Consider the following 12,159-nt stretch of genomic DNA (forward strand, 5'->3'; position numbering starts at 1 on the left):
AAAGTAGAAGATAATTCCTGTTTTCGCATTTTTCTTTTCTTTGATATTGATGGATAAATAACAAGTGCCTGAGATTTCAGGAGACCTACTATAGCAAAGCTTATGTTCCTTAGAAGGAAGGTAGAGCGCTTCCACATTTGTTTTGTTATTAAATTTACATTGGACAAATGGACTGCATTGGTCATGACATCCATAAATCACAGATGGCATTCTCTCTCAACTGCATTCAGCATACATAATTTCCATATTAAATTTGTTCAGCATGAACGTTGTAACCATTGCTGTGAAGATGCGTCATCTCGTTCTTTCTTGCATATTTTATAAATGACATTCATGAACTACTTGGTATTTCAGTGAGCTGTGGAAAGTGTGAGTTCACTCTTTCTTGCCAACATGGACATTATAACTTGAGTATGCTTGGCTTTCTCAGTATATGTTGAGTCAATGAATGCATTATTAGGCGCATCATATTTGGAGATATGCATCTTCAGTGTCATGACTTGAAATTAATGAGCCCTTCCAAGACCAAATTGGCTCTGTTTTCTCATTTTCAGCACTAAACTGATGTCATCTTCTTACATAGAGGAAAATAAGTGTATTGTGTCCTTCAAACAAAAACAAAACAGAATTGTGTAGAATATATTAGTTGTTGATTTTTGAGAAATGTTACTGCTGACTTGATTATTTTGTTCTCTTTGGTTCTCATTTTCTCATTTTTGAATACATTTTTATTTAATTTTTAAACTATTTTACCTTGATTTTGTGCAGTTTCCTCAGCTTATGCACCATGACTTGGATCCAAAACCTTTGTTCCAGCAGAGACTCCCACAAACAGAGGTAGGAGACAATTTTCACGAATTCCTTCTTCACATTGCAGTACTCCAAATCTTTTAAATACAGAAAACAGTGGGCAAGGTGGCATTGGGAGGCTGCAGGCAAGGTGCAGGGTGGCAGCTGCCTCCCCCCAAATCAAGCAAAGAAATAAAAATGCTTAACTAACTGACCAATTGCGTCACAGATAACATGGTTCTCCCCCCCCATAAAACCTGCCCCCCTAAAATAAATCCTGGCTATGCCCATGGCTGCAGGGGGAGAAGAAACAAAACAAAACAAAACACCTCCTCTGTTTGTTGGTCTGCTGGATCAAAGTCTCTTACATTCGAAGAAAGGTTCCTCCCATAATCAGAAGCACAGCTTTGGGTCCAACCATTAGTCTCCCATTTTACAGTCTCCCAACATGTTAACTTACAATTTAGACTTTGTTCAGACACACTTTGCCTTGTATTTTCAGCCATAGTCCTCTATTCTTGTAAGGTTCGGGTTTGATACTTAAGTTGGGGACACCACACAGAAGTGTACGCCTATCTGCTTTTATAGAAAGAATGGCACATGGAAGCAGTGCTACACTGTGCATTGGAGGAACAAGGGTGATAGATATAGAATGTAGTGAGGAACACAAGACTGATGGCAGCTGGGCATTCCATGAGGTAACACACAAGTCAGCGAGACCAGCGGCAGGACATGAGTGGGGTGGAGCAGCAGCAGGGCCTTTCTGATTGGGGTACTGCTGCCACTCGCTGGATGGGGCAAAGTGAGGTGGTTGCACGGTTCAGAGAGATTTGGGTTTGTGGCAGCAGCCCCACAGATACATGTTCATTTGAGGGGCTGCTACACCCAACCTGGGCCTCCCCCAGCCTCACTGCCAGCCTGCCTCACGCTGGCGACTGCTTTATTACCACCATAAAGGCACCATTGCCACTCTACACACACCTTCATGTGCCACTGCTGAGCAGGACTAAACCAGCACTGTGATTAGATACACATAGGACTGGGCTCTGTAACTTAAGCTTTAGAACAGATTTGTTACCAGAATTAATAGTATAGTATTTCCAGCAAGTCTGGTGTGATATTTTCCTTCTCCAGTTTTACTATTGGTTTGAAAATGCATAGGATTGGGCTTACATGGTGGCTCAAGAGCCCGAAAGAAAACAGGTCCTCCAGAAAAGGACAGGACTAAGTCCTGTAATGACCAGTTTGCCCCTTTTCTTCCTGCAAGGCAGCTACCAGCTCTTTTGCAGAGTTGTGATAAAAGACCAGTCAGAAACCTCCCAACCCCTGATACAGGAAGGGGAGTGATGCCACAGGAAGGATCTGGCAGAACATCAAGTGAGGCAACTCAGTTCTTGCCATTCCCTGCCTGTTAACTAACACGGAGACTTTGCATTGCTATTGGGAATAGAAAGGCCAGCACTGCAAGCAGGTTCCAAAAATGTAGCATTCCCATAATTACCACCACAGTGATTGGAGGGCACCTCCAAACTTTCACTATTTTGCAGGAGGAATTCAAGCACATGCCACAATTTTAGGTTTGTGCAGTTAAAATAGATTAAACTGCACACACAAAAATCCACTTTAGAAAAGGGCCTGACTTTTTGCAGTTTAGAAAGTGACAGGGAAATGCATTGAAAAGTGCAGAATGAGGGAATGACTAAGGGAAAGATGAATGAACATCCCACAAGCCAATCGGAAGGAATGCAGAACAAATACTCATTGTACAAACACTCAACAAAGCAATCAGAACGTAAGTTCAATAAAGACTGGATACAATCTAATATCCATGTAAGCTTTAGGTAAGCATATCAGGATGAATACACCATAAACAGGTTGTCTGGAGGGCCCCCAATTCTTATTGGAGCTTGTCAGTCCAAAACCCAGCTGTCCGGCAGCACTCATCTATAAGCCTTTAGTTGAAATCTTTCTCCTTGTAATTTTGACTTTTTCTGCCTTTGATTATATGGCATATGACAGAAGGGGAAGATCAAGCAGAGGCCCAAGAGGCCCAGTTGTTTTCCTTAGAAATGGAAGCATCTGATCACCCTAGGAAAGGATAAATGCTTTTCTCACACATTTAAATGCTCTCAGAGGAGAGCTTGAATGTGAAACAGCTAATAGCAGCCTTATTGTCAAAAATATTCCACAGCCTTATTGTCAAAAATATTGCACAGGTTCAAACTGTCATTGAAGTGAACTGGGTTTGTGTAAAAAGGCTTGAGACTAAACTGTATTATCTGTTCAGTTTTTTAATTGACCAGTTACCAAGGTCTGTGATTTGACTTTATATATGTCACTGAACAGCTATAATGTTCTGGCTAAGAAATCTGGCATTAGAGAGCCTTGCCTGCTCATACAGAACTGGCCTTTTTATCATCATGCTAGGCTTTGGCGAGGCAGTAAAAAAATAGTGTGGTAGCAATAAAGATAAAGGTAAAAAACACCTTACAGTTAAGTCCAGTCGCAGACGACTCTGGGGTTGCAGTGCTCATCTTGCTTTATAGGCCGAGGGAGCTAGCATTTGTCTGCAGACAGCTTTCCGGGTCATGTGGCCAGCATGACTAAGCTGCTTCTGGCTCAACGGAACACCGAAACTAGAGCAACGCACGGAAATGCCGTTTACCTTCCCACCGGAGCAGTACCTATTTATCTAATTGCACTTTTTTGGCGTGCTTTCAAACTGCTAGGTTGGCAGGAGCTGGGACCGAGCAACGGGAGCTCACCCCTTCACGGGGGTTTGAACCGCCGACCTTCTGATTGGCAAGCCCAAGAGGCTCAATGGGTTTGACCACAACGCCACCCACGTCCCTTGTGGTAGCAATACAATATTTAAATGTCCAATTTAAAAAATAGAAGACTACTGGAATAACTTGATGAATTCTTGGGTCCCAAAATATAATGGAGCTTTATTAATGTATAGCAGAGGTTTGTGTGGTGCATCAGTGCCTCTTTTTAATGATTAAGACAGGTGAGGAAAACCAGGTATGACCTTCTCACCTTCTTTTTAAGGCTTTTGGGTCTCTCCCTAGGCCATCCTGCACTACACCCTCCTTGTGTCTGCTTGGCTGAAATGGCCTATAATAATGCCTCTTCCTATAAGTGTTTTATTGGAGGGTGGAGAGACACTTATATGCAAAAATGTGTGTGGAAACCTCTGCCCTTTTCATGGCTGGAATGTAGCCCATTGTGCAAACGTATGAGTCCATCCCTCCATCCTCTGGCCCTGCCCATCACTGGCCACTGGCCCCTGGAATTTTCCCTATGAGGAAATGTGGCCCTCAGACTGATAATGATTCCCCACCCTTGTGTTAAAATAAATATACTGTAGGAACCACGCCCGAAAATCACATGAGAAATTCATATGAGGATGTTACACCTTTTTTCACATGGGGATGTTATACCAGCACAAATTAGTTTTTCAGAAGATTTGCATGGATCATGGCAACAGTAGTCCATCTTTGGGTGTGTCATCCTCTTGCCTGCTTTTTCAGAAACCAGTTCGGCAGTGCCAAGATGCCTCTTTGTAAACATGCTGCTCATTTCAAGCTGCCGTGACCCATGACAAGAAAAGGGCTAAATGAGTTGCTCCTTTTGATATGGGGTGTGTTTGACAACACACCTCTCTCCCTATTGCTCATACTTATCAGAGCTTTGTTGCGCAAAGCTGCTAGTTGCCTCTGTGCCTAGTTAAGCAACTTTATCATGTGTCATGAACCAACACACAGTGAGCAAACCGTTTTATAAAAATTACCTTGAGATACTTTGAAATGTTTGTATAACTGCATGCATGGCAGAAAATGGGTTATAAAGAAAGAAAACTGTAACCATAATTCAGCATACTAGATGTATACGAAAAACATGCACTGCAATTTTAACTACCAGAAATTCTTGGATGACAGGTTATGTAGATCCATTCCAGTCTGGGTTCAGGCCTGGCCACGGTTGCCCTGATGGATTACTTTAACAGAGAGTGGGACGGGGAGTGCAAACTTGCTCCTGCTTCTCGATCTCTCATCAGCTTTTGACCATGGTATCATCCTGAACCGGGAATAGGAATTGGGAATAGGAATTGGGACCACCATTTAACAGTGGTTCCAATCCTAGCTTTGGGACCAAATCCAGAGAGCAGCACCATAAGAGTGCTTCTCAGCCCTTTGGTGGCTACATTATAGGATGCTGCAGGGCACTTTCTTGTCTTCAGTGCTAGACTGAAGAACTTTCTGACAGTAAGAGCTGTTTGACAGTGAAACAGACTCCCTTGGGAGGTTGTGGACTCTCCTTCATTGGTAGTTTTTAAGCAGAGGTTGGGTGGCCATCTGTTATGGATATTTTAGTTAAGATTCCTATGTTACAGGGAGTTGGACTAGATAGTCCCTTCCAACTCTGATTCTATAATTATGTAATATCTATATGAAGCCACTGGGAGTGGTCATTAGGAGTTTGGTGGCAAGCCATTATTGGTACCCAGCTCTATTTCTTCATAACATCTGAATCAAGAGAGGCCATGTTGTCCCTGGGCCAGTGCTTGGACGCAGTGGTGAGATGGATGAGGAAAAACTAGCTGAGCTTGAATCCTAGCAAGACAGAGGTACTGTGAGTGAGTAGTATCTGAGAAATTGGTCAACTTCCTTCTCTGGATGGGGGCTGTGCTGCTGCTGAAGGAACAGGCTTGCAGTCTGAGGGTGCTTCTGGACCCAGTTATGTCACTGAAGGCTCAGCTAACCTTAGTGGCTAGAAGTGCCTTTTACCATTCCCACCACCCTTCTGAGTAATACCCCTCCCCACCCTCTCACTATATATAAGGGTCTGGTGACTTCTGTTTCAGTGTATCTGAAGAAGCTCATACCAATAACTAACTTAGTTGGTCTCTAAGGTGCTACTGGAAGGAATTTTTTATTTTTTATTTTATTTATTTTGTTTTGTTTCAACTACGGCAGACCAACACAGCTACCTACCTGTAACTTTTACCAACTGCAATTGATACTGATAATTGATTTTAAAAATTGTTTTTAAATAGTTGTTTTATTAATTCTCTTGCTTTATTTTCTTTATAAACTGCTTTGAGGTCCCACGCACCCACCCATCAAGTGCTGCATAACTTTTATGAAACAAACAAATAAGAAAAACATACAGGTGCTTTCTGTGAGTTTTGTCAGACTTGAGCGCATTGAACACTTTGAGAATGCAGAAAACTTGATAAACAAGCCATGCAACTGCAATAAGGTGAATGTATTTATCGGCTATTCTTTATGCCCAAAGAACCATACCATTTTCATGACTCAGAAATCTAACATATCAATATGTGCTCTTCCTGCAGCTGTCCCAGCGCGCAGAGGAAGCAAAATATAGCCAGTAGTAACACTCTAAGCAGTTGTGGAAACACTGAACATTAGGAAGTATATTAAAATGTCACTCTTGTAAAGAAAAACAAGATTAGAAACAGACCAACAATTAAGCCCAAATTGCTGTGGGAAAGCTTCTACAAAACTACAAGGTCTGTGAAGAATTGGTGATACATAGGACTGTGTGAGTAACACTCCAGAGACTGAATTTTTTTAGACAAACCATATGGTTTAGACCAGATGGTTTTATTTTGGCAGGCAAAATTCACATCTAATGAGGTTCTTTAAACAGGCCTTGCACACACAATGTAAAAGACATGGGTTTGTTTTAATGATGAGAGAGCAACAGTTGTGAGCTGTTATCTAGCATTTGAAATGTGATTCATTTATTTTTCAAATTCATGAATCCTGTTTTTACTGCTGCCACTACCTTTGAAAAGTAGGAGATAATTAAACAAGCCTGTATTCTACAGATACAACAAGGCAGAGTCAAGGCACACACAAAGTGAGTACCTAAAGAAAGAAGGATGGGCAAAAAAGACTTTTCAGGTTTAGATGTTATTTGCTGCTCATCTGTACAGGATACATCAAGTAGGGTTGCCATTTGTCTGGAATTTCCCAGACATTGCCAGGATTCAGCCTCGGAAACGGTGTCTGGACGGAAAATCGCTTTAAATATCCAGGAAAATCCGGACGTATGGCAACCCATGTTGGAAGTGTAGATTTTGGCAAATTTTCTTTAAAAATCTTCTTTGAGATCTTGGGGGGGGGGGGGGGGAAGCAGCTCAACAACTTTTGTGTTCAGACTTACACTTTCTGAAATATGGCAACCCTACATTAAGACATTATCTGACTGGCATGAGGGCACCTGGGAGCAGCAACAAGCTTACCATTAAGAGAATGTAAGAAGTGGGGTTAATGCAAGGAAATTGGTTATGCGAAGATTTCATCTATGAAGGAGAAATTCCTTTTCTTCTTGAAGATTGATTTATTTATTTACAGAGCAATCCAACCCTCCAGTCCACCATGCTGCAGGGGGTTTGGATGGAGCAGAGGTGTCCCCCTGCCTTGCCAGCCTCTGCTGTTAGCCAGGAAGCTCTGCTGGTGCATCTACCCAAACAGCAGGCAGAAGCCCAAACAGGCAGGTGTAAAACCATAGTATCCTGAGCTACCTCTACTGACATCACTTGGAGGCAAGCAGTTCCATTCTGGGCATCTTCACCACACCAGCCTAAGAGCTGGCACACTCGCCTGCATTGAGGTCCTGGTCACCTATAGATGCCAGGCAAGTGTTTAAATTCAAGGCTGCTTTATTTACTTATTTTTGACTATCCAATTGAAGATTGATCAGATTGAACTGCTTGTTACGCGTGGACTGTAACAGCACAGCTTACTTGGTTGCTTGGGAGATAGGTACACACCAAAAAGAGCCTATTCTGCAAAGAAAAGCAGCTGTAAATTCTTAATAGGCTGAGCAACCCTGATTTATTGCCACCATATCATACGTGAAGCAGAGTGTACTAGAGACTGGTCTAATAATGAATCCCATTAATTAAAAACCAATTAAAATGCCAAGATAAACATTACATTTGGTGCTACAAGAACAGTACATGCGAGAGACATACTTGAATTATGCAGAAATAAATGTCTGTAGAAACCTGGGTGGTTTTGTTTTATTTTGCCTTTAAATCAAGCCATTTGTGAAACTGGCAGCGACAGCAACAATTTGTGTGTGTGTGTTGTATTGGTGGTGTTGATACTATGATTATTATTTTGAGAATGTCTATATTAACTGAATGCTAGACATAAATCAGAGTTCTAGGATAAAAAAACCCCTTCAGTTTAAGATAATAGTTAAGTCTTGTCAATCTCTTGTGCATCAAAAAGCACTAACTTAAGGCCTCTGCATTAACTTTCAACCTATGTGAAGGCAAGCAGTAAAGTCACTATTAAGTCTTGCATATTGTGCTCACTTACAACTTAAGCCTCACGCACCCACATGCTTCTGCTCTTCCTCTGCACACTAGGGAAATATTGAAGACAGGGTCAGTGCTATATATTCAGTGCTTGTATATTCTGAACTTTAAAATCATACAATCCATCATTTGCAAAACTTATTTTAAAACTTTATGGCCCAGTTTCATGCATATTTAATCAAAAATTGCAACAGAATTTTTTCCTGTTCACACATTACATTTGCAGACTTGGTCCCCAATTGGGGTTGCATTGCTAGCATCAAGATGGTATATGAAAGAAGAAAAGTGGTGCTGAAGTACCAAGAGGATATGTAAATATGTACACATATGCAAAAAGGTAGAGGGAGCTTCAGGGAACTTGGGGCATTCCCCCCTCCCATGAAATGGTTTGCCTTTCAAATATTCCATTTAACCCTACTTAGAATAAACTGTGACAAACTATGGATGTATATGATGTACATGTCATTGTTATTCAAAGTCAAGTGAGGCTTTTCATATTCTAAAGGTTAATATTAATTTGTCATTTTAGCTTATTACAGTTTTTCAAACAATTTCCCCTTAATCTGTATCAAATTAAAGGCTGGGAATGTCATTTAGCACACAGTGGCCTTTTTTGCAGTTACCACAACTCCTTGCCATGCAAACAGCATTGCACTGTCAGGGCTGTCAGATGGAGAGATAAACATATTTAGCAACAGTGGCTTCCTGCCACCATCTTTAGTCAGAATGAAAAAGAAACCATTAAAGGATGAGCTGTTCCTAATGTGGTGATGGGAAGTTGTGGTCTCTTGGGAACACATCAGCAAGGACCCTGAAAGAAGGACAAAATACTTGGCTGCATCACATGCAATTAAATGCTTTATAAACCATTTCCAGCTTGCTAATGCACATTACTCATGAATCTCAACGAAGTACACAGTCTTGGTTAAGTAATGCTTGCAGAAACAGCAGAAAATTAAAAGGCAGCAGTGAAGCTGTTGTCATCTCTATTGACCTTTTGGAAGGCAGAGAGCATCCAGAGCACTAGCCAAACTCCAGCATGTGTATCTTCCAGAACAGGAGTGGTCATCTGTGTTGTCTGTCAAGGGCTGAATTTTTTTCAGGGCTCATCTGTTCAGGGTACAGGCCAGAGGTGGATGGAGACAGAGGCAATGATCTGCAGAGGCAGAGACCAGGAGTGACTTGTCCAGGGGAGCCACTGCTACTTACTGGGAGAGGGAAGTGGCGGTGAGGTCAGGGCTTTACAGACATCACAGATGCGCCCACAGCACCACCTCGCCTCTCCGCATCCTAGTAAGCAGTAGTGACTTTCCTGCTGGGAAGCTATTCTGTGCTCCCACCCCACTGGATCCTGCCAGAGACAAAGTGTTCTGAAATAAAAAATTCAGAATAAAAGAGCACCCTGCTTCAATTGTCACCATGGATACCTCCATTTAGAATTCCCAATCTTACAATCTTGCGCAGGAGGAATAAGCCTCAGTGGGTTTAAGGTTACTTTTAAATATACTGATGGCATGTTTTTTTTTGAAGTACATCATTCCAATACAGCAAAGTTCAAATGGGTTTGGGGGAGTTGGGAATCACTATCCCAGATGACCCACCGCTGAGAAGGGCTACACCGACCCACCTTACCTCATTCATTGGAGCAGGAGGTGGAGGAAGGCAGTTGTAACCACTGAAGAACGTCATACTTCTGGGATTTGGAATGAAGAAGAAGCAAGGTGTGGAGAGCAGGAAGGTGGTGCAGAGTCAAATCACGCAGGATTCAGCAAGAGGATAAGTGCAAGATCCAAGGCAGGGGGATACTGAGTGTGGAAAAGAAGCTGGGAAGTCAGTCTTTTTAACTATTTTCAAACCACACTTGATAAAATGAAGAGTGGCCTATAAATACCTTAAATAAATACTTTTGGGCGGAAAGGAAGGGGGTGAATCAGGACAGGAGTATTTTGTCTTTAAACAACAATTTAAGACTAATGCTGAAATACCACACATACTTGGGAGCAAGCCCCATTCTACTCATGCATAGGACTGAGCGGAGAAGAATCTTTATGTGGCAATTATGAATGAAAAAGGTCCAGAAAGCAAAGTAAAAAACTGGTTTGGATTATGATGTCATGGATTGAGCAAGGAAATTGTAGCTTTGACCGTGAGGTAACTGTAACAATAAGCCTTGAGTAGTTTGTTTTCACAAATACCTGCTGTTTGATCCAAAAGTCTATTCCAGTCTTTGAGCTCTGGATTCGGCTCTTGAGCTGCGATTCACAGAGCTGGCACCAGGGGGCCATTGAATGCTGAGTAAAGAAGCAAACTAACCCACTAGAAATGTCTTCTGTTTTATTTGTGGCCCTTTGAAGTAACGTTTGAAGATTCAGTGACAATATTTGTAATAAAGTTAAGTGGGTACAGCTGATTAAAAGCAATGGGGCGATTTTATAGAAAGGAGAATACTTCACTTCAATGTAAACACTCTCCCACCAGGGATTCCTGTTTTCCAGTGGTCAGTTCAACGTTTGGAATTTTGCCAAAGGTATCTGAAGAAAGCCGTGAAGATATTTGTCAACTCCAGTGTTCTCCAGGCTTTGCCAGAGACACCAGACAGGTCATCTTTCTCCCCAGATGAGCATGTTGCCCTGACTCAAGGCCTTGCAGGGTTTACCCAAAGCATTGTCTGACTCCCACTCCCTTGATACAGAATGCCCAGTCCAGAATTAGTGCTGTCAAAACTAAATTGTCCAGATCTCCACTCGTGCCTCTTTTACTCCCTTGCTTTTCATGGTTTTCATGACTGGCTTAGTTGCTAAGCCCTGCTGGGTTTCCCCCAGAACTGTAGCAATTAAGCGTGTTCCTGGGAAAAAGAAAGTGCCTTTCCTTCTAGCTGTAGTTCAGTTGGAGAACCAAAGGGCTGTAGCCCAATGGTAGAACATCTCCTTTGCTTGCAGAGAACCCTAGGTTCAGTCCCCAGCATCTCTAGATAGGGCTGTGAATGCCCCCCCTCCATCTGAAATATGAGAGGGCTACTGCCTATCAGTGTAGCCAGTGCTGAGCTAGATGGAGCAATACTGTGATTCATGTAAGGCAGCTTTCCCACATTAGATAAACTAGGGATTGGGAACTTCAGGCCTGGGGACCAAATACAGCTCTCCAGCTCTCTCTGTACAAGCCTTGGGACTCTTTCCCCAGACCACATCTCCTCAGCCTAACCCCTCACTGACCCTACTTCATACCTCTCATCAGTGCTTTTTCTTGGTTGCAATCTGTTCTTGGCCCCTTGGTTGTCTGGCTGGTGTGAGTAGGTATAGAAACTAGCCTACTGTACAAAGTTTAAATTTACATTCATGGATTTTGCTCACTGTTTCACCTCTGGTGTGCAGCCCCCAGAAGGCTGTCCAGATAAGGATGTGGTCCCCAAGGTGCATACACAGCACACCTGTAAAGCAGGCTCTCCACCCCACCCCACCCCAAATCCTGGAAATCGTGGTATGTTAAAAGGTATCTTTGTGAGGAGGAAATGGCAGGTCCCTGGATTCCTTGTGGGGCTGCTTTAAATATATTTTAACTGTATGGTATATACATATGGTATATACATACCCTAAGTTTTTTTAAAATCTAAAACTGGGATAGCTCAGTTGGTAGAGCATGAGACTCTTAATCTTTTTTTTTTTTTTAAAGCAATTTATTAAGTTTTACAATAAAAATAAACATAATAAGCAATGTAACATTGATCTTAACATATTTTCACATTTTCTTTAGACTTCCTCACATCTCCCGCTCCCACTTTCATCGTTGTAACGTTTTGTCAGCAATTTATCATCTTATTTAAATTCTTATATCCCTTATATTTCATAATCTTATAATTCTCAAAAGGAGCTAAATTTCACAATCTTACTTATTTTCTTAAAAACTTCTAAATTTAGTGGTGCTCAGTTATTTTGATCTAGCGTCTTGTTTAGCATTCACTCAAATTACAGTACTTTTGTAAATAGTTCTTAAATTTCTTCCAGTCCTCCTCA

General features: G+C 41.8%; 2 long non-coding RNA genes across 3 annotated transcripts in view; one reads left to right on the top strand and one right to left on the bottom strand.

The window, feature by feature from the left end:
- LOC308457480 overlaps positions 1-12,159 on the top strand; it is a 29,500-nt gene that overhangs the window by 2,749 nt on the left and 14,592 nt on the right. Inside the window, exon 2 of the long non-coding RNA XR_013976939.1 lies at positions 769-837. This is a non-coding gene — a long non-coding RNA (uncharacterized lncRNA). The remainder of the gene's footprint in view (positions 1-768; positions 838-12,159) is intronic.
- Positions 7,180-12,159, bottom strand: part of LOC308457483 — a 37,624-nt gene continuing 32,644 nt past the window's right edge. Inside the window, exons 3-4 of one of the 2 annotated variants that reach the window (XR_013976943.1) lie at positions 9,782-9,954; positions 7,180-8,196 (exon numbers count right to left, since the gene is read on the bottom strand). This is a non-coding gene — a long non-coding RNA (uncharacterized lncRNA). Of the gene's footprint in view, positions 8,197-9,191; positions 9,306-9,781; positions 9,955-12,159 lie in introns of those variants that run through there. The other variant, XR_013976944.1, reaches the window with a different exon arrangement.

Source organism: Podarcis pityusensis (assembly GCF_964106645.2).
Source record: "Podarcis pityusensis genome assembly, chromosome: 10".
Classification (NCBI taxonomy): domain Eukaryota; kingdom Metazoa; phylum Chordata; class Lepidosauria; order Squamata; family Lacertidae; genus Podarcis; species Podarcis pityusensis.